This window comes from Aquarana catesbeiana, linkage group LG04 (genome assembly GCF_042186555.1).
Source record: "Aquarana catesbeiana isolate 2022-GZ linkage group LG04, ASM4218655v1, whole genome shotgun sequence".
Lineage (NCBI taxonomy): Eukaryota > Metazoa > Chordata > Amphibia > Anura > Ranidae > Aquarana > Aquarana catesbeiana.
In genome coordinates, this window is record NC_133327.1 from 612,163,905 (window position 1) to 612,185,836 (window position 21,932).

The following is a 21,932-nucleotide window of genomic DNA, read 5'->3' on the forward strand; positions in this document are numbered from 1 at the left end:
TCATTTCCATACAGCCTGAGCGGCTCGCACACATATCCTTGGTTCAAAACATTTAACCCTTGCCCCACAGGGGGGCGCTGCAAGAGCAGATTTTTTCTTAGAGTTGGTATAATCCGACTTATTTTACTTTAATGTCAATATTTATCTTTTTATATAGCAGAAATAACATACAGGCTGAAAAAAACTGCAAATAGTAATGCTGATTCTGAAAAATAGAGAGAAAATGTTGGTACTAATAGAAAATATGGTTTGAATATGATGTCTTATTTCTGGGTTTGCTGACGTGAATTATGCTTCTGATCTATGACTCCATTTGTTGCAGCATTTGGAATAAGGTCTGTCCCGAGCAGCAATATTTTAAAACAAATGGGAAAAGATACCGATGCACATTTAGTACTTGCAAAATGTTAGTTTCCCTCCCCTAGGCCCAAAACATCCATAAATCGCCGCATTGCAGAACTGAGCTGTAAATCAAACTCATTATAACACTGCAGAAAAAAAAATAAAATACAATTAAATTGATTTTCTTTTTCTGCAATGTACATTTTCCTCCCTCTGTACAGTTGCTGGCCTTGTGCTGGTCTGTGTTAGAACAAGCTGATAGAGACACAAGGAAGTCGGTGCTATTTTTACACCCGTTCAGTCTAGCAGAAGAAAACCACAGGTTTGAGATAATAAGAAAAAAAAAAGTCTAACAATAAAGGTAAAAATGTTTTTGTTTTATTTGTCTTGACAAGAAGATTGTGGGTAGCCCCTATTTTTATGGCTAAAATCCTTTAGTGCTTGTGCCCACTGTATATGTGCTAGCACAGTCAAGAACTGTCATTTAAGAGACAAGTGCATTTTCTACATTTAAAAATGGTCTAATAATAAATAAAGGAAAAGAACAAGAAAAGGGATGGGGCACAGCAAGAATAAGAAGCCCAAGGTTTTGTACTCTACTATATAAGAAAATACAGAGGAAGAAAATACAGAGTATTGTATTGCTGATCTCCATTTGAAAAGACGAATTGCTCAGAGGCACTGACCTCGATAATTTCTGAATAAATGGCCAGCAACAAGCATGCAGCTATTGAAGCCATAATAAAATCAGGACTCCTGATCTGCATACTTGTTTCAGGTAGGTATAAAAGCTATTGGAGAGGTAAACCGGAAAACTACTTAATGGCATTAAACAATGGCTTTAGCTGGAGGCCAGCAGAGACAGGAATCTGACACTCCAGGAACCTTCAAATGCTGGACATATAATGAAGAAGGAACAGTGTAAAGAGACAGAGGGGGAGTTTGTACTAGCAGGGTATTGAAATCATGGCTGGAAGCTTCTTGTATACAGCAGAATATTTTACTGTCATGGATAGATGTCTGTACAGGAAACAGGAGGATACAAGTACATGCATTTAGGTACAGACAATGCATCCTGTTATTACATTAGCACAGAGAAAACACACTATCATATTGCAGTGTCACCTGCTGGATAGAAAGGTATAATGCATACAGAACGTATTGTCAGTTTATATAAGCAACTTTACATTACATGCTGTTGCTCTTTTCCAACACCCCTTCTCAACAGCATGTGCTTTGTGAAATTATATTCAGCTTCTTCTGGGAATAACTATGACGTTCCTTCAACAAAGGCTTGGTGAGAGCATCAGCAGTCATCTCCTCTGACGGACATAACATCTTGCTCTTGATTGCCCCTCAGTAGGTGATACTTCACATCAATGTGTTTGGTCCTAGGATTGACCCTTTCTGATTGCGTAAGCTTTATACATCCCTGGTTGGCTTCAAAAATCGGAATTGGTTTTGACATGTTTATCCCTATGTCCACAAAAAATTGAAGAATCCATATCGCTTCTTAACATCCGTGTGCTGCTGCTCTGTATTCTGCTTCATTTGAAGATAGAGTGACAGTTGCTTGCTTTCGACTAGACCAACTTATGGTTCCTTCCCCATACTGGAAGATGAATCCACTTGTGGATTTGTGGTCTGTACAGTCCCTTGCATATGAAATTGTTACAAGATTTCTGAGATTTTCTGAGATTAATTGAGAAGATAACATCCATTTTCTTCTCTCTCTATTTGTATTCCCAGATAGTAGCTAATGTTACCTAGCTCTTTGATTTCAAAATTTTATTTCAGCTTGTGAACTATCTGATTGTAATCCCCTTCTTGTTCAAAGCAAGTTATAATGTCATCAACATAGATAAGGATGAATATCCATCTGTCGTCTTGATTTCTGGAGTAGAGACAGGGGTCTGCTTTACTTCTTGAGAATACCTCTCTGGTAAGTACTTCGTTCACTTTCTCATTCCACATCCTTGCAGATTGCTTAATACCATAGATGCTCTTCTGATGTTTACACACAAGGTTGTCTCCTTGTTCAAACCCTGATGGTTGCTCCATGTAGAGGTCTTCCTTAATGTCTCCATATAGGAAAGCAGTTTTAACTTCTAGGTGTTTCACTTGCATGCCCTTCCCGGCTGCAATGCAAAGAAGCGCTCTGATAATGGAGTGTTTTATGATGGGAGCAAATGTTTCATTGTAATCTTTACAGAATTTCTGGGAGTAACCCTTGGCAACTAGTCTCGATTTGTAGTTGTGGATATTCCCTTCTGCATTTGACTTTACTTTGAAAGTCTACTTACTTCCTATAGTTTTACGGTTAGGAGGGAGCTCTTTAAGTGTCCAGGTTTTATTTAATTGAAGTGACTTTTATTCTTCTTCTGCAGCCTTTCTCCATTTATTGGCTTCATGTTTTGGCAGTTTTTCTATGTCTTCCCAGGATGTTGGTTTAAGTATGCTATGTGTTTTGATTTTATGACAGCTTGTGGGGTGGTATCCCCTTTGTAGTCCGTGTGCATCTTCTGACTTCAGGAAGTTCAGCAGGATCTGGTGGGGAACTTGATTTAGGCAATTTGAGTTCCACCTCTTGCTCTGACTCCTGCAAAGGTTCGCTTTGGTTGATCTTTTGTTCTGGTTTGCTTGGCATATTCACTTCTCAGCTTTAAGGGATCAGTGTTTCTGGTGATAGGCTCTCATCAAAATAAACACTATGGCTTATTGTCACTTTGTCAGTCTTTGGGTGTAGGATTCTGTAACCCTTAGTTTGCTCACTGTAGCCTACTAGAATGCCCTCTATGGCTCTGTTCTCCAGCTTGGATCGCTTTTCACTTGGAATATAGGCATATGCTTTACATTCAAACACTCTGATGGGCCCTATGCTAGGCTTTGATCCATGCCACATTTCAAATGGAGTACTTTAATGGCTCTTGAGGGTAGTCTGTTCTGTAGGTAGGTTGCAGTCATGACTGCTTCTCCCCAGTATTTTTGAGGTAGGTTTTCATCCCACAACATGCACCTGGCCATTTCTATAAGAGTGCAATTTTCAGGAGTGTTCAGGAGTGTATGGTGCAGTTGTCTGGTGTACTATTCCTTGTCTCTTCAGGTATGAGGCCACTTCTTTGCTCATGTATTCTCCCCCATTGTCGGTGCGTATTATTCCTGGTTTCTGTTGGAATTCGTTGCTAGACATGGCAACAAACTCTTGAAGTTTCTCTGATGTTTCATTCTTGTGTTTCATCAGATAAGTAGTTGTGTACCTGGAACAATCATCAATGAAGGTCAGTAGATATCTGTTCCCGCCTGACGAGGGAGTTTTCATTGGACCGCATACGTCACTGTGTATGAGCTGCAGGGGGTAGGTGGTTTTTCTTTGAGATGCCTGTGGAAGGGGAATGTGTGTGGCTTTTGCTTCAATACAGCACTTGCATTTCATGAGCACTTTGCAAGGCACTATTGTCAAATCTTCTGATAAGCCTCTCTTTATAATGTCCTGTATAGCTTCTGGACTTCTGTGCCCCAGCCACCTGTGCCATAAATGAATACATTTGCTGTGTATGTCATTAGAGACTATATTGGTTTGCTGGTCTGTGGTGATGAGCCTGTATAGGTTATCATCCAGTTTTCCATTTGCGAGGAATTGCTTATTATTGTGAATTGTGCATTTGTCACCCTGGAACTTAACTGTGAGACCATTGTTTGCAAGACTTTTCACTGATAGAAGTCTGCCTTCTAGTTCTGGAACATACAGCACTTTCTTTACAAGTATACTGTGCTTGCCTTGTGGTGTAATGCAGTTCAGAAAGCCTTGGCCTTTACCTTTGGAATAGACGCTTTTCCATTTGCTAGGAAAACTGACTTTTGCACTGTAATCAATGTTTGTGAAGAAGGTTTTATCGCTAGTCATGTGGCTTGTCGCTCCTGAGTCTATGCACCAGCAGCGTGGCTTGCCGCTCTGTGTCACTTTAAAGGGGCCACGCCATGATGTGTCTTCAGTTACCTTTGTGGCTGCTTTGACTCTTTCTTTTGTGGATAGCTCTAGCTTTCACTGCTCGGCTTCCCAGATAGAGCAGTCCTTTTTTAAGTGACCGGTCCTTTTACAGCGAAAACAGGCTCTGCTTTCGATGTGATTTGTGCCTTTGTACGTCTTAAGAGCTTTGTCATCATGATGCGTATTTTCTTTCCTTCTGTCATATTCATCGATTAATTTCCCTTTGACATATTCCAATGTTAGTTCCTGCTTGGGTCTGTTTTCTAAAGCGTTAATAAGAGCAGTATATGTCTCTGGAAGGCTGCAGAGGAGCAGGGTAACAATATGGTTATCTTTGATGTCCTCTCCATTGGCACGCAGCTGCTCTATGATCTCTAGCATAGCTTTCACATGGTTACACATATACTGGCCTTCTTCTAGTCTCATCTTATATAGTTTTTGTAGCAAAAACAGTTTGCTGTTTAGACTTGAATGCTCATGCAGTTTCTGTAATGTAGTCCACATATCTTTGGCCGTTTTCTCTGTTCTTATGTGGATAAGCAGGTCATCTTCCACTAGTAAGCTTATAATCGCCTTTGCCTGTCTATTTTTCCTATTCCAGTCATCCGTCTCTCCATTTGTGAGTCTGTCTGTATTCAGCACTTGCCACAAGTCATCTTTGGTTAGAATCATTCCTAGTTTAAACTTCTATAGCTGGTAATTGGCATTGTTCAGCTTGGCTATTTGCAAACTTCACATCTGAACCACTTGTCATCTTTCAGCAGTCTGTATACAGTATTCACTGACTCACTGTACTCACTGAGTATTCTTTCCATTGCCTCTGGGGGCTGCTGGGTGCCTGTAGTATCCTCTCCAATGCCTGGGTGCCTGGACCAATAACCTATTGGCAGGGTATTGAAATAATGGCTGGAAGCTTCTTGTATACAGCAGAATACTTTATTGTCATGGAGAAATATCAGAACATGTCTTTACTGGAAACAGGAGGATACAAGTACATGTACTTAGGTACAGACAATACATCATGTTATTACATTACCACAGAGAATACACACTATCATATTGCAGTGCCACCTGCTGGATAGAAAGGTATAATGCATACAGTACATATTGTCAGTTTATATAAGCTTTAGATTACATGCTGTTGCTCTTTTCCAACAGTTTGTATATTTTAATGAAAATTTAATTTTTTTGTTAAATTTTGCAATACCAATAGCAAAATTTTACTCTAATGCCCCGTACACACGGTCGGACTTTGTTCGGACATTCCGACAACAAAATCCTAGGATTTTTTCCGACGGATGTTGGCTCAAACTTGTCTTGCATACACACGGTCACACAAAGTTGTCGGAAAATCCGATCGTTCTGAACGCGGTGACGTAAAACACGTACGTCGGGACTATAAACGGGGCAGTGGCCAATAGCTTTCATCTCTTTATTTATTCTGAGCATGCGTGGCACTTTGTCCGTCGGATTTGTGTACACACGATCGGAATTTCCGACAACGGATTTTGTTGTCGGAAAATTTTATCTCCTGCTCTCCAACTTTGTGTGTCGGAAAATCCGATGGAAAATGTCCGATGGCGCCCACACAGGGTCGGAATTTCCGACAACACGCTCCGATCGGACATTGCCCATCGGAAAATCCGACCGTGTGTACGGGGCATAACAGTGACATCTAGGTAAACAGATACATTCACAGTTTCTGCCCTTACTTTCCAATGTATATATCTATATATATATATATATATATATATATATATATATATATATATATATATATATATAGATAGATATATACACAGTTGTGCTCATAAGTTTACATACCCTGGCAGAGTTTATGATTTCCTGGTTTTATGGTTAGTGTTTGGCTGAAGAAATTTATTATCAATCAACTGTGTTTACTCTTTTATAAATCATAATGGCAACAGAAACTACCCAAATCAAAAGTTTACATACCCTGGTGATTTTGGCCTGATAACATGTAAGTTGACACAAAGGGGTTTTGAACGGCTATTAAAGGTAACCATCCTCACCTGTGATCTGTTTGTTTGTAATTAGTGTGTGTGTATAAAAGGTGAATGAGTTTCTGGACCCCTGACAGACCCTTGCATCTACATTTGGAGAGGAGTCAACAAGGCCTATGATGAAAGGTACACCATTCCTACTGTGAAACATGGAGGTGGATCGCTGATGTTTTGGGAATGTGTGAGCTACAAAGGCACAGGAAATGTAGTCAAGATTGAAGGCAAGATGAATGCAGTATGTTATCAAAAAATACTGGAGAAATATTTGCGTTCATCAGCCAGGAAGCTGTGCATGGGACATACTTGGACATTCCAACATGAAAATGATCCAAAACACAAGGCCAAGTCGACCTGTCATTGGCTACAGAAGAATAAAGTGAAGGTTCTGGAGTGCCATCGCAGTTTCCTGACCTCAATATCATTGAGCACTTCTGGGGAGATCTCAAACGTGCAGTTCATGCAAGACAGCCCAAGAATTTAAAGGAACTGGAGGTTTTTTGCCAAGAGGCACGGGCAGCTTTACCATCTGAGAAGATAAAGAGCCTCATCCACAAATACCACAAAAGACTTCAAGCTGTCACTGATGTTAAAGGGGGCAATATACGGTATTAAGAACTGGGGTATGTAACCTTTTGATCAGGGTCATTTGGGTAGTTTCTGTTGTGATTATGATTTAAAAAAAGGGTAAACATAGTTGATTGATAATAAACGTTTTCAGCCAAACACTAACCATGAGTGAAAGAAAAGTTTTTGTGATATCATTCATATTCTCTGAAAAATGGCCAAAAAATCGTAAATTTTGCCAGGGTGTAAACTTATGAGCACAACTATATATACAGTATCTCACAAAAGTGAGTACACCCCTCACATTTTTGAAGATATTTTATTATATCTTTTCATGTGACAACACTGAAGAAATTACACTTTGCTACAATGTAAAGTCGTGACTGTATAACTTGTATAAGTGCCGGTTCACACAGGGGCGACCTGTCAGGTGACTTAGCCACCTGACAAGTCGTGCTCCATGCATTGCAATGGAACCGTTCTAATAGGAGCGACGCAAGTTGCTCAGACTTAGAAAAAGGTTCCTGTACTACTTCCGGGTGACTTCGGAGCAGCTTGCATTGACTTCTATACAGAAGTAGTTTTTCAAGCCACGCTGAAGTCACGCTGTATGGGGTGGCTTCAGAGTCAGACAACTGTGAAACCGCTCCTGTGTGAACCAGCACTGACAGCGTAAATTTGCTGTCCCCTCAAAATAACTCAACACACAGCCATTAATGTCTAAACCGCTGGGAACAAAAGTGAGTATACCCCTAAGTAAAAATGTCCAAATTTGACCCAATTAGCCATTTTCCCTCCCGGTGTCATGTGACTCGTTAGTGTTAGAAGGTCTCAAGCGTGAATGGGGAGCAGGTGTGTTAAATTTGTTGTTATCACTCTCACTCTCTCATACTGGTCACTGGAAGTTCAACATGGTACCTCAGGGCAAAGAACTCTCTGAGGATCTACATAAAGATGGCCTAGGCTATAAGAAGATTGCCAAGACCCTAAGGCACCTTTCACACTGGGGCGGTGCAAATTTACACTGTTCAAACTGTACACTCACTACTTTACATTGTAGAAAAGTGTAATTTCTTCAGTGTTGTCACATGAAAAGATATAATAAAATTTTTTACAAAAATGTGAGGGGTGTACTCACTTTTGTGAGATATTGTATATAAACATAGACAAGTAAAATAGAAAAATATATACTGTCTGTCTATCTATCTATCTATCTATCTATCTATCTATCTATCTATCTATCTATCTATCTATCTATCTATCTATCTATCTATCTATCTATCTATCTATCTATCTATCTATCTATCTATCTATCTATCCTATATTACCAAAAAACAAGAAAAGAGAGGATGGGACGTTAAATGAGGCCTGTCACTGGATAAATAATAATACCTTATTTGTATAAATCATTCTGATTATTTATTGTTACAATCAAGTTAATATTGTCAATGATCTTATTTAAAAAAAAAAAACATGATACATTATAAATAACAATCCAATCATATATAGAAACAATTATTATACAGAATTTAAAATACAAGAGTCAAAAAAACATGATTAACAATGCAAATTCATAAATTACTCATCCAGGAATTATAGGTAAATGTAAACAAATACACTATGTGAGCCAAATTTGTCTTGGCATCTTTCAATGTAAACTCTATGCGTTTAATGGCTCATGGCCATTCGTCAGGAGTATGATGCAGAAAGGACACTCTAAAAAGGAAAAACCAATATATCTATAAATGAACAAGGAAAGGCCAGATCACCACTAATCAACCGCATGGGTGTTATGTGGATGCTGAAAAAGCCACACTGCTCTGCAAAGATATGTGAATGAAACTGTTTTATGAAAAATGGATACATGAACTAAAAGATATTACAGTTATGTAAAAGGGGTGTAACAGAGGTGTGTGGTTAGTAAGTTGAACTATATGTGTGCTTCCAATGGGGGACTGCAACCAGTATTAAATAATGTATGTGAATAAGACCACCTAAAACAACAAAATACCCAATCAAACCAAATCAATCCCACCATGCACATGTGCACACCATTGTAATGGTGTTGGGTGTGTAAATACGGCCAAGGAGTGTTAAATGTGAAGGTCCGAATGAGTGAATGTGGATGAACCCTCTGTTACCTTGTGTGTGTGGTTCTGTGGCTGAAACCGTGCATGGCGTCCCTCTCATGTGGATGGCCCGTGTGAAGTGGTCTACTGGCCTGCCCATGTCGCCTTTAATCTCCGGCACAGGGCAAGTCCCCACCAATGAAATGCAAGCACGCCAAATCGGCGGGGTAAAGGCGACGGACCTTGGCTCCACCTGCGGCATCTATGTCTGCAGCTGGTCCATGCCCATCCCATCACCAAGATGGAAAGGGTAATCAACCCCGTACCCTGGCGTCCTGATGCCATGAGTGGAGCATCAGAGCATGACGCTGATGCATAGGAGGCAGAACTCCGCCCCCATTCTGAGATGAGGATGGGAAAACCTGCTGTATTCTAACAATATATGCCAAATATTGATATAAATGTGTATATATGTATATTTTGCATATTAATGAATTTAATTTTTAGACAGTTAGCTCAATATTGGTATAAGGAGATATTTTGTAACTAGTTGATGAGTGATAAATAATTTAATAATGGTGTGCCAGGTCCCTGGAAAAGCGGGTGTCTTCCACCCTATTAGACAATACAAGAAAATAATGTGACCTGACACAACCTATTTTATACCATGGCAAACCTCCATCCCTAGTGCATACTGAGAAACAAGAAAAGAGAGCGGGACTTTAAATGAGGCCTGTCACTGGATTAATAATAATACCTTATTTGTATAAATCATTTTGATTATTTGCTGTTACAATCAAGTTAATAATGTCAATGATCTTATTTTTTTTTTTTAAAAACATGATATATTATAAATAGCAATCCAATCATATATAGAGACAATTATTATACAGAATTTAAAATACAAAAATCTAAAAAACATGATTAACAATACAAATTCATCACTCATCCATGAATTATAGTTAAATGTATACAAATGCACTTTGTGAGCCAAACTTGTCTTGGCATCTTTCAATGTAAACTCGTTTCAATGTAAATTCGTTTCATGGCTCGTGGCTGTTCGTCAGGAGCATGATGCAGAAAAGACACTCTAAAAATGAATAACCAACTGCACTGATTTGAACGAGAAGGCCTGGCTCACAGTCTCCGCTCATCTCAAAGGTGTTCTGTCGGGTTGAGGTGCAGGTCAGTCAAGTTCCCCCACCCTAATCTTGCTCATCCATGTCTTTAAGGACCTTGGTTTGTGCACTGGTGCGCAGTCATGTTGGAACAGGAAGGGGTCATCCCCAAACTGTTCCCACAAAGTTGGATGCATGAAATTATCCAAAATGTCTTGTTATTCTGACGCCTTAAAAGTTCCCATCACTGGAACTCACCACCCTGCGCCATAATCCACCTCCACCAAATGATTTTGACCAGTGCACAAAGCAAGGTCCATAAAGACATGGATGAGTGAGTTTGGGGTGGAGGAACTTGACTGGCCTGACCTCAACCTGACAGAAAACCTTTGGGATGAATTAGAGCGGAGAATGTGAGCCAGACCTTCTTGTCCACATTAGTGCCTGACCTCACAAATGCGCTTCTGGAAGAATGGTCAAACATTCCCATAGACACACTCCTAAACCTTGTGGACAGCCTTCCCAGAAGAGTTGAAGCTGTTATAGCTGCAAAGGGTGGGCCGACGCAATATTTAACATGTGCGTGTAAAGGTAGGCTTCCCAATACTTTTGGTAATATAGTGTATGTATAACAGCAGCAGCAGACTGTTAACGTGATTATAAGGAGAGAAGTGTTAATTGCCATAATTCATTCACATAAATCATATACATGTATATCATATATATCATACCACTGTATTTTTTTTTTTAATCAGCTTTAATAGGTACATTATTCCTGCAGCGCTGTTGTGTGGTCACATGATCTTTCCCTGTTCTTTGGCATCTGCGGGTAAAGATCTTTGGGAGGGGCTTCTATTACTCTGCTTGATGTATGCTACAGTATGAGTCTGTGTCTGGCCAGCCCTTGTTGGTGCTGTGCCGGTTACATGACTAAAGAAAAACAGTTTCAGAAGAGCAATTAAAATTCGATTATAAATATCAAATAGGCACAGCAGCTCCCTCTATGTTTTATGGTATCTTTGCCATGGGTTCGTTGGTGTGGCTGATGATGAGAGGACCTCTGGTGGACATCGTTGGCAGTTCCTAAATTCTGGTTCTCAAAGATTTCTGCTTGCTGTGATCCTCTGTGGTGGGGGGTCATGGCCATCTGGTAAGGAGCAACCCCTTCCATTTTCTGGTGGTGGACCCTCCCTTGTTGTCACGGATTAATACCAATCATCACTTGGACTTTTTTTGGTTTCTGTTGGTGATTTGGACTCAGTTATTATATTTGATGTTTCACTTGATGGGACTTTTTCATATCATTATTTAATGTTTGCACATCATCTTTGGTTTATATATAGCCATTATATAAATATCTTCTCACTGTAGATTTTATATTAAGGTACACAGGTATTAGCGCAACCCCTTATTTTTTCCTATGTTTATTCACAATTGATGTTTTTTGTGGGGATTGCAGCTTTTGCATATTAATTGATTATTTTGGTTTATTAGCGCGGTTTCTCCTAATTTTCTATTTAAATATCAAATAACTGCTTTACAGCTCCCAATAATTTTTTATTAGTTACATAGTAGGCGAGGTTGAAAAAAGACACAGTTCATTAAGTCCAACCTATGTGTGTGATTTTATGTCAGTATTACATTGTGTATCTCTGTATGTTGTGGTCGTTCAGGTGCTTATCTAATAGTTTTTTTAAATTATCAATGCTCCCCGCTGAAACCACAGCCTGTGGAAGGGAATTCCACATCCTAACTGCTCTTACAGTAAAGAACCCTCTATGCAGTTTAAGGTTAAACCTATTTTCTTCTAATTTTAGTGAATGGCCGTGTGTTTTACAAAATTTCCTTTCACAGAAAAGTTTTATCCCTATTGTGGGGTCACCAGTATGGTATTTGTACATTAAAATCATATCCCCTCTCAAGTGTCTCTTCTCCAGAGAGAATAAGTTCAGTGCTCATAACCTTTCCTCATAACATGTCCTCCAGTCCCTTTATTAGTTTTGTTGCCCTTCTCTATTGAGCATCAAATGTGTACTTTTTGTGCATTAATATAGTGTTAATATAGTGTAGGTCATGTCAACCATGATTGACACTAGCTTTCACTTTGATCATCTTCATCCAAGGCTCTTTTTTACTTTACAGGTAATAGCAATTATATTTGATATATTTAATACTGATTTATAATAAAACTAAGCATTTTTGTGAGTTTCTTAGTGAATGTAATCAATCGGCATACTATATCCCACACCCATAATGTTTAGCAATAGGAGGACATGGAGGAGAAGGAAGGGGGTGGGGTGTCATTTACCACTGTGTATATACCCACATGTGTGACTTTATAGTAACAGGGTCTGCACAGATAGGAATATGAGGAAATTAACAGCTTAGAAGGGAACTGAAACTGGAGTATGCTCCGTAGAGGACACCAGCTGGTCTACACAATCTCATCCTGCAGTGAGGATACAGAGCAGATAGGAGGGGCAACTAAAGGTAGAATCAACCAAGTATATTTCACTCTACACAAAATGCATGCTCTGGTGGTTTTGTGAGTATGCACATTCTGTAATATAGCATGCAATGAAAGTTTTTCATAGTTGGGTTTATTGACACTTTAGTTTATCCCTCTGCTCTCTCCATCTATCAGTAGGCTCCTTAGCCCATGTGCATGCAGAACATGGTTCCAGTTTGAACACTATTATACAGGGAATTACAAGAGATTTACACCAAGCAAAATTTAGTTACTTACACTAGTTGCATTTAAAAATACATCAAACTAAAAAATAAAGACTGCTGTCCACTGCCACAAAAACTCATTAACCTCCACAGTTTAGCTAATGCTTTGTAAACACTCTAACATTATGTATTTGCACCCTTGCTCATTTTTCTGGTTTTAGCCACTCTACCCCCTCTCTTGCTGAAGTCAATGTCTTGACTTTAATTTCCCTATCTCTTCTTCTGCCCTTCATTGATGTCATAAAAAAAATAAAAAATTCAATGCATGCATGGACCAAAACATTTGAAGAATTGCCAAGTGAGAGGGTCTTGTGAGATCAAGCACCTTTCCTGAGAATATGACGCAGTTCAAATCTCGGTACTTCCAGATGCTGAAAATGTATTGTAAACTGGGTATGCGCAAGTGATGTCACCATGTTGACATAACATCTATATATCAGCAACGCAAAGGCTATATAATCTGTATGCAAAAAAGGACAAGTTATACTGTTGACTACACTTCTGCTTTGTTTATGCATATCTTCTTGTTTTGGTGCTTTGTGTTTACAGGCTTTATGTGGCGCTTGGATGCAAATGCAGCAGAAAGCACAAAAGAACCATGCAACATTTTTTCTGACACAGTGCACCAGAACGCACGGTGTTGTGTTACCAATCGCTGTTTTGAGCTGCTTTGCATGTACATCGGAGGTGCGTTGCCTTAGTGCATTAGTGTGCCATCAAAAATAAATGGCACAGCAACTCGCTAATGTATGTTATGCACATAAATGTTTTTCATAATAAGAAGTCACTTACTGCAATGCACTACAATGAAAGGTGTGGCTGCATTTAATGACTGCATTAAACACAGCTTTGCAATATTCACAAAGCTAATTAAACATTCAATTCAGAAAGTGAAATGTTCTATAGACTTTCAATGTGAAAAGCCACAGAAAACACAGCCTTGGCATTTAAAACATAGACGTATACAACATAGGATCATTTACCGTACATCAACCTGATGCCTTTTATATTATGAAAAAAAAAATTAAAAATAGTGCGCTATTCCTTTAAATGCCTTAATATGTGCAAAGAATTAAAATATAAAATGTACACAATTGCGTACAAATGTGTCTCATAAATTCATGTGCACAACAAAATTTCATAGATGTGCAAAATAAATGACCATATAATCAAAAAGTCCATCATTTGTGATTCATATGTAGCGCTGGTAGATTTGCGATCTACCATCTCATAGGTAAATTTAGTAACTTGTTCGTTAGGGAAGTTAGATTTGCCTCTGTTTCAGCTTGGCTGATGTTGCGTGTGTTTCCATACTGAGCCGGTGGGTGTCGCTGTTGCTACTGGCTAGTGTTGGAAAGGATACAAATAAAGTGTAGCGCTATGTGAGAATGGGTACAAACCCAAAAACATCGTAATCCAAATATGTGAACGTGAGATAGTGAAATATAACCCCAAAAAGTTCCAATCAAAATACGTGAGGATCCGTTGGAAATATGAGTGACTGTGATTAGACCACCACCATAGACAGAGGGGGGGCTTACCAGAACGTTTGAACACGCCAGGGCATACGCTCTGCGTGTCAAACAGGCTTGTATGCGATGAATGAATAAAGGTAATGCTGGTTTCTGTAGGTTGGAGATATCCCGCTCACACTTCAATGCGAACACATAGGGAATGGTTCTCTCAGAAATCCATAGGGGCAAAGGTGGTAGAGGAGAAAACAAAAAGGGGCCACATAGCGTGATTCCGTAATAAACAGTAAAATTTATTAAAATGAAACACTCACATGGTATTAGATGAAAAAACGCTTTGTATAAAATCAGTAGGCAGTAGTGGGGACCTTCCCGATGCGTTTCGTCTCCAAGGACATCGTCTTGACACCTTGGAGAGCTGTTGCAATAAGTGGACTGACATAAAGCATGGCTCCAACACCAGAGATGTCAATTGAAAAAAAGGAGAGGATTATTAAACTCCTTAAAGAGGGTAAATCATCACGCAGTGTTGCACAAGATGTTGGTTGTTCACAGTCGGCTGTGTCTAAAACATGGACCAAATACAAACAACATGGGGAGGTGGTTAAAGGCAAGCATACTGGTAGACCAAGGAAGACATCAAAGCGTCAAGACAGAAAACTTAATGCAATATGCCTTGAAAACAGAAAATGTACAACAAAACAAATGAGGAACAAATAGGAGGAAACTTGAGTCAACATCTGTGACTGAACTGTAAGAAATCGCCTAAAGAAAATGGGATTTACATACAGAAAAGCTAAAAGAAAGCCATCTCTAACACCTAAACACAAAAAAACAAGGTTACAATGGGCTAAGGAAAGGCAATCGTGGACTGTGGATGATTGGATTTCTGTCTTGACGCTTTGATGTCTTCCTTGGTCTACCAGTATGCTTGCCTTTAACCACCTTCCCATGTTGTTTGTATTTGGTCCATGTTTTAGACACAGCCGACTGTGAACAACCAACATCTTGTGCAACACTGCGTGATGATTTACCCTCTTTAAGGAGTTTGATAATCCTCTCCTTTTTTTCAATTGACATCTCTGGTGTTGGAGCCATGCTTCATGTCAGTCCACTTGTTGCAACAGCTCTCCAAGGTGTGATCACTCCTTTTTACCTACATACTAACAAGCAAATTTAATCTGATGCAGGTGTTAGTGTTTGTAATGAAAATTTACAGGGTGATTCCATAATTTTTTCCTCAGAATTGAGTGATTCCATAATTTATTCCCTGTGCTTGTTCTATAAATCTAACTGTTACTGGCCACCACAATTATGTTTCTTGATTTCTTTTAGTGTTTCTTAAAACCAGAAAGTTGCCATTTGAAATGCCTTTAGTTTTTGGCCATGTTTGTGATCTGCTTTTTTTCTACAACAATAAACAACTGAAGGAACATCCTCAGGGACTGGTGATTCCATAATTTTTGCCAGAGGTTGTATGTCCAAGTGACGTAGACGTCCTCTGATGAAATGCGTAGGGCGTGGCCTAATTCTGACGCCTTGCATCATCTCCCAATGATTACAAACTTCGTATCTGACGGTTCCACGGATGTTTTATGATTGCCTTATACAAGTTAATGAAATGTGAGTACCGCTCCGTCATTTGTCTTAAATAAAAGGTTTTATGGTTTTACGCTATGGGCATCCCCTTTGTCTTCTATGTGCATACGACTTCCCGACCGTGAAAGCGCTAAGGATTGCCGCACAGGGGCTTACACTGTGACTGTGCGTCACCCCTGCAGGGGTTATGAGAGTTGGTGAGTGTCTGCATGATTAAAGTTCGAGACACAAGCACCCGAGCACTTCAAAAAATAAATTTAAACAGCAAGCGGGCTGTGGATACATCTGGTTACTCCAAATGCCAAGAAACTCAAGATTGCTAATATTGCACTGAGCACCTATCACTAGTTATTTTGGAAAATGAACCACTTATATTTGCACAAAGCACAAGTCACTTTGGTATATTTATTGCATTGGTTTATTGTATTAGGAATTATTGATATTTTATCGCATTTACTTGCACCACTTTTGTATTTATATTAGATGGAATAGTATTTATATACTCTGCACTTTATGAAGTCACATATGGTATAGTACATCATATCCATCACAAATTAGGGCATCACATTGAGTTTGCACTCATTTTTCCCCCACACCATATGGAATAATCTACTAAGGCCTGCTAAGGCACTACGTATGCAATTGATCCTAAACATTCAATCTATACTTGTAAACATAAGAGGACAGCGCCATACACACATAATTTTGATCCACCCTTTGATTAGGAAAGCAGCACACCTATCTATATAAGACCTTATAGCTCACAGTGCATGTCAGAGCAAATTAGAATCATGAGTTCAAAGGAACTGCCTGAAGAGCTCAGAGACAGAATTGTGGCAAGGCACAGATCTGGCCAAGGTTACAAAAAAATTTCTGCTGCACTTAAGGTTCCTAACCCTTCCTAAACCCTTCCTAAAGCTGGCCGTCCAGCTAAACGGAGCTATCGGGGGAGAAGAGCCTTGGTGAGAGAGGTAAAGAAGAACCCAAAGATCACTGTGGCTGAGCTCCAGAGATGCAGTCAGGAGATGGGAGAAAGTTGTAGAAAGTCAACCATCACTGCAGCCCTCCACCAGTCGGGGCTTTATGGCAGAGTGGCCCGACGGAAGCCTCTCCTGCAAGACACATGAAAGCCCGCACGGAATTTGCTAAAAAAAACACCTGAAGGACTTCAAGATGGTGAGAAATAAGATTCTTTGGTCTGATGAGACCAAGATAGAACTTTTTGGCCTTAATTCTAAGCGGTATGTGTGGAGAAAACCAGGCACTGCTCATCACCTGTCCAATACAGTCCCAACAGTAAAGCATGGTGGTGGCAGCATCATGCTGTGGGGGGTGTTTTTCAGCTGCAGGGACAGGACGACTGGTTGCAATCGAGGGAAAGATGAATGCGGCCAAGTACAGGGATATCCTGGATGAAAACCTTCTCCAGAGTGCTCAGGACCTCAGACTGGGCCGAAGGTTTACCTTCCAACAAGATAATGACCCTAAGCACACAGCTAAAATAAGGAAGGAGTGACTTCACAACAACTCTGTGACTGTTCTTAAATGGCCCAGCCAGAGCCCTGACTTAAACCCAATTGAGCATCTCTGGAGAGACCTAAAAATGGCTGTCCACCAATGTTTACCATCCAGCCTGACAGAACTGGAGAGGATCTGCAAGGAGGAATGGCAGAGGATCCCCAAATCCAGGTGTGAAAAACTTGTTGCAAAATTTTTTTTACAGATCCTCAGAGAGTTCTTTGCCATGAGGTGCCATGTTAAAATTCCAGTGACCAGTATGAGAGAGTGAGAGCGATAACACCAATTTTAACACACCTGCTCCCTATTCACACCTGAGACCTTGTAACACTAACGAGGCACATGACAACTGGGAGGGAAAATGGCTAATTGGACCCAATTTGGACATTTTCACTTAGGGGTGTACTCACTTTTGTTGCCAGCAGCTGTCTAAAGATTAATGGCAGTGTGTTGAATTATTTTGAGAGGACAGCAAATTTACACTGTTATACAAGCTGTACACTCACTACTTTACATGGTAGCAAAGTGTCATTTCTTCAGTGTTGTCACATGAAAAGATATAATAAAATATTTACAAAAGTGCCTGAGGTGTACTCACTTTTGTGAGATTATATATATATATAAATATATATATATATATATATATATATATATATATATATATATATATACTCTGCGTCCAGTGTAGCCTATATATACAGTGCATTTGGTGGTGTACAGTTTCTAATACACTTCAGGCGGTGTACACAGTATATAATACAGTGCATTCAGTGGTGTACAGTATATATTACACTTCAGGCGGTGTATTAATATTTATATTTTTATATATATATATATATATATATATATACAGTTAAGTATAAGTAATTAAGTATATATATATATATATATATATATATATATATATATATATATACACCCACATATATATATATATATATATATATATATATATACACCCACATATATATATATATATATATATATATATATATATATATATATATATATATATATATATATATATTTATATTTATATATATACACTCTGCGTCCAGTGTAGCCTATATATACCGTGCATTCAGTGGTGTACAGTTTCTAATATACTTCTTCAGGCAGTATACACAGTATATAATACAGTGCAGCCGGTGTACAGTTTCTAATACAGTGCAGATGGTGTACACAGTATATAATACAGTGTGTACAGTTTCTAATACACTTCAGGCGGTGTACACAGTATATAATACAGTGTGTACAGTTTCTAATACACTTCAGGTGGTGTACACAGTATATAATACAGTGCAGCCAGTGTACAGTTTCTAATAGTGTAATGTATATAATACAGTGTAGTGCGGTGTTAAAAAAAAACCCATCATGTCCGGAAGGCCACCAAGGAGAGGCAGACGCTCACAGGCCACAAAAAGAGGGCAAACAGCCTCTGTGTCTACAGTGAACAGTGGTGGTCATGGACATGGTGCATCCTCTGCAGGTGACCGTGGGGCACGCTTGTCCTTTTTTCTGCTGCTGGCCGTGTTTTTGAGCCACAACATGCAGAAGAGTTGGTGGAGTGGATAACAAAGCCGTCCTCATCCTCCTCATCCTCTGTCACCCAGGCTCATAGTAGTTTGCCTTCCAATGCAGCTGCTAAAGCGGCCTATTCCACCTAAGAGCACAATGGCCTCCATAATCCTTAAATGGAAGACATTTGGGATGACCAGAACCCTTCCTAAAGCTGGCCGTCCAGCTAAACGGAGCTATCGGGGGAGAAGAGCCTTGGTGAGAGAGGTAAAGAAGAACCCAAAGATCACTGTGGCTGAGCTCCAGAGATGCAGTCAGGAGATGGGAGAAAGTTGTAGAAAGTCAACCATCACTGCAGCCCTCCACCAGTCGGGGCTTTATGGCAGAGTGGCCCGACGGAAGCCTCTCCTGCAAGACACATGAAAGCCCGCACGGAATTTGCTAAAAAAAACACCTGAAGGACTTCAAGATGGTGAGAAATAAGATTCTTTGGTCTGATGAGACCAAGATAGAACTTTTTGGCCTTAATTCTAAGCGGTATGTGTGGAGAAAACCAGGCACTGCTCATCACCTGTCCAATACAGTCCCAACAGTAAAGCATGGTGGTGGCAGCATCATGCTGTGGGGGGTGTTTTTCAGCTGCAGGGACAGGACGACTGGTTGCAATCGAGGGAAAGATGAATGCGGCCAAGTACAGGGATATCCTGGATGAAAACCTTCTCCAGAGTGCTCAGGACCTCAGACTGGGCCGAAGGTTTACCTTCCAACAAGATAATGACCCTAAGCACACAGCTAAAATAAGGAAGGAGTGACTTCACAACAACTCTGTGACTGTTCTTAAATGGCCCAGCCAGAGCCCTGACTTAAACCCAATTGAGCATCTCTGGAGAGACCTAAAAATGGCTGTCCACCAATGTTTACCATCCAGCCTGACAGAACTGGAGAGGATCTGCAAGGAGGAATGGCAGAGGATCCCCAAATCCAGGTGTGAAAAACTTGTTGCATCTTTCCCAAAAAGACTCATGGCTGTATTAGATCAAAAGGTTGCTTCTACTAAATACTGAGCAAAGGGTCTGAATACTTAGGACCATATGATATTTCAGTTTTTCTTTTTTAATAAATCTGCAAAAATGTCAACAATTCTGTGTTTTTCTGCTGTGTGTACATTAATGAGGAAAAAAATGAACCTAAATGATTTTAGCAAATGGCTGCAAAATAACAAGTGAAAAATTTAAGGGGGTCTGAATACTTTCTGCCCACAGTGTGTATATATATATATATATATATATATATATATATATATACACAGTCTAGTACAGTGTAAATTTGATGTTCCCTCAAAATAACTCAACACACAGCCGTTAATGTCTAAACCCCTGGCAACAAAAGTTAGTACATCCCTAAGTGAAAATGTCAAAATTGGACCCAAAGTGTCAATATTTTGTGTGGACACCATTATTTTCCAGCACTGCCTTAACCTCTTGGGCATGGAGTTCACCAGAGCTTCGCAGGTTGCCACTCGAGTCCTCTTCCACTCCTCCATGATGACATCACAGAGCTGGTGGATGTTAGAGACATTGCGCTCCTCCACCTTCCATTTGAGGATGCCCCACAAATGCTCAATAGGGTCTAGGTCTGGGGACATGCTTGGCCAGTTCATCACCTTTACCCTCAGCTTCTTTAGCAAGGCAGTGGTCACCTCGGAGGTGTGTTTGGGGTTGTTATCATGTTGGAATACTGCCCCATACGGCCTAGCCCCCAAAGGGAGGGGATCATGCTCTGCTTCAGTATGTCACAATACATGTTGGCATTCATGGTTCCCTCAGTGAACTGTAGCTCCCCAGTGCGGGCAGCACTCATGCAGCCCCAGACAATGACACTCCCACCACCATGCTTGACTGTAGGCAAGACACACTTGTCTTTGTACTCCTCACCTGGTTGCCGCCATACATGCTTGACACCATCTAAACCAAGTCTAGATCAAGTTTATCTTTGTTTCATCAGACCACAGCACATGGTTCCAATAATCCATGTCCTTAGTCTGCTTGTCTTCAGCAAACTGTTCGCGGGCTTTCTTGTACATCATCTTTAGAAGAGGCTTCTGGGACAACAGCCATGCAGACCAATTTGATGCAGTGTGCGGCGTATGGTCTGAGTACTGACAGGCTGACCCCCACCCTTCAACCTCTGCAGCAATGCTGGAAGCACTCATACGTCTATTTCCCAAAGACAACCTCTGGATATGACGCTGAGCATGTGCACTCAACTCCTTTGGTCGACCATGGCGAGGCCTGTTCTGAGGGGAACCTGTCCTGTTAAACCGCTGTATGGTCCTGGCCACCATGCTGCAGCTCAGTTTCATGGTCTTGGCAAGCTTCTTATAGCCTAGGCCCTCTTTATGTAGAGCAAAATTTTTTTTACAGATCCTCAGAGAGTTCTTTGCCATGAGGTGCCATGTTAAAATTCCAGTGACCAGTATGAGAGAGTGAGAGCGATAACACCAATTTTAACACACCTGCTCCCTATTCACACCTGAGACCTTGTAACACTAACGAGGCACATGACAACTGGGAGGGAAAATGGCTAATTGGACCCAATTTGGACATTTTCACTTAGGGGTGTACTCACTTTTGTTGCCAGCAGCTGTCTAAAGATTAATGGCAGTGTGTTGAATTATTTTGAGAGGACAGCAAATTTACACTGTTATACAAGCTGTACACTCACTACTTTACATGGTAGCAAAGTGTCATTTCTTCAGTGTTGTCACATGAAAAGATATAATAAAATATTTACAAAAGTGCCTGAGGTGTACTCACTTTTGTGAGATTATATATATATATAAATATATATATATATATATATATATATATATATATATATATATATATACTCTGCGTCCAGTGTAGCCTATATATACAGTGCATTTGGTGGTGTACAGTTTCTAATACACTTCAGGCGGTGTACACAGTATATAATACAGTGCATTC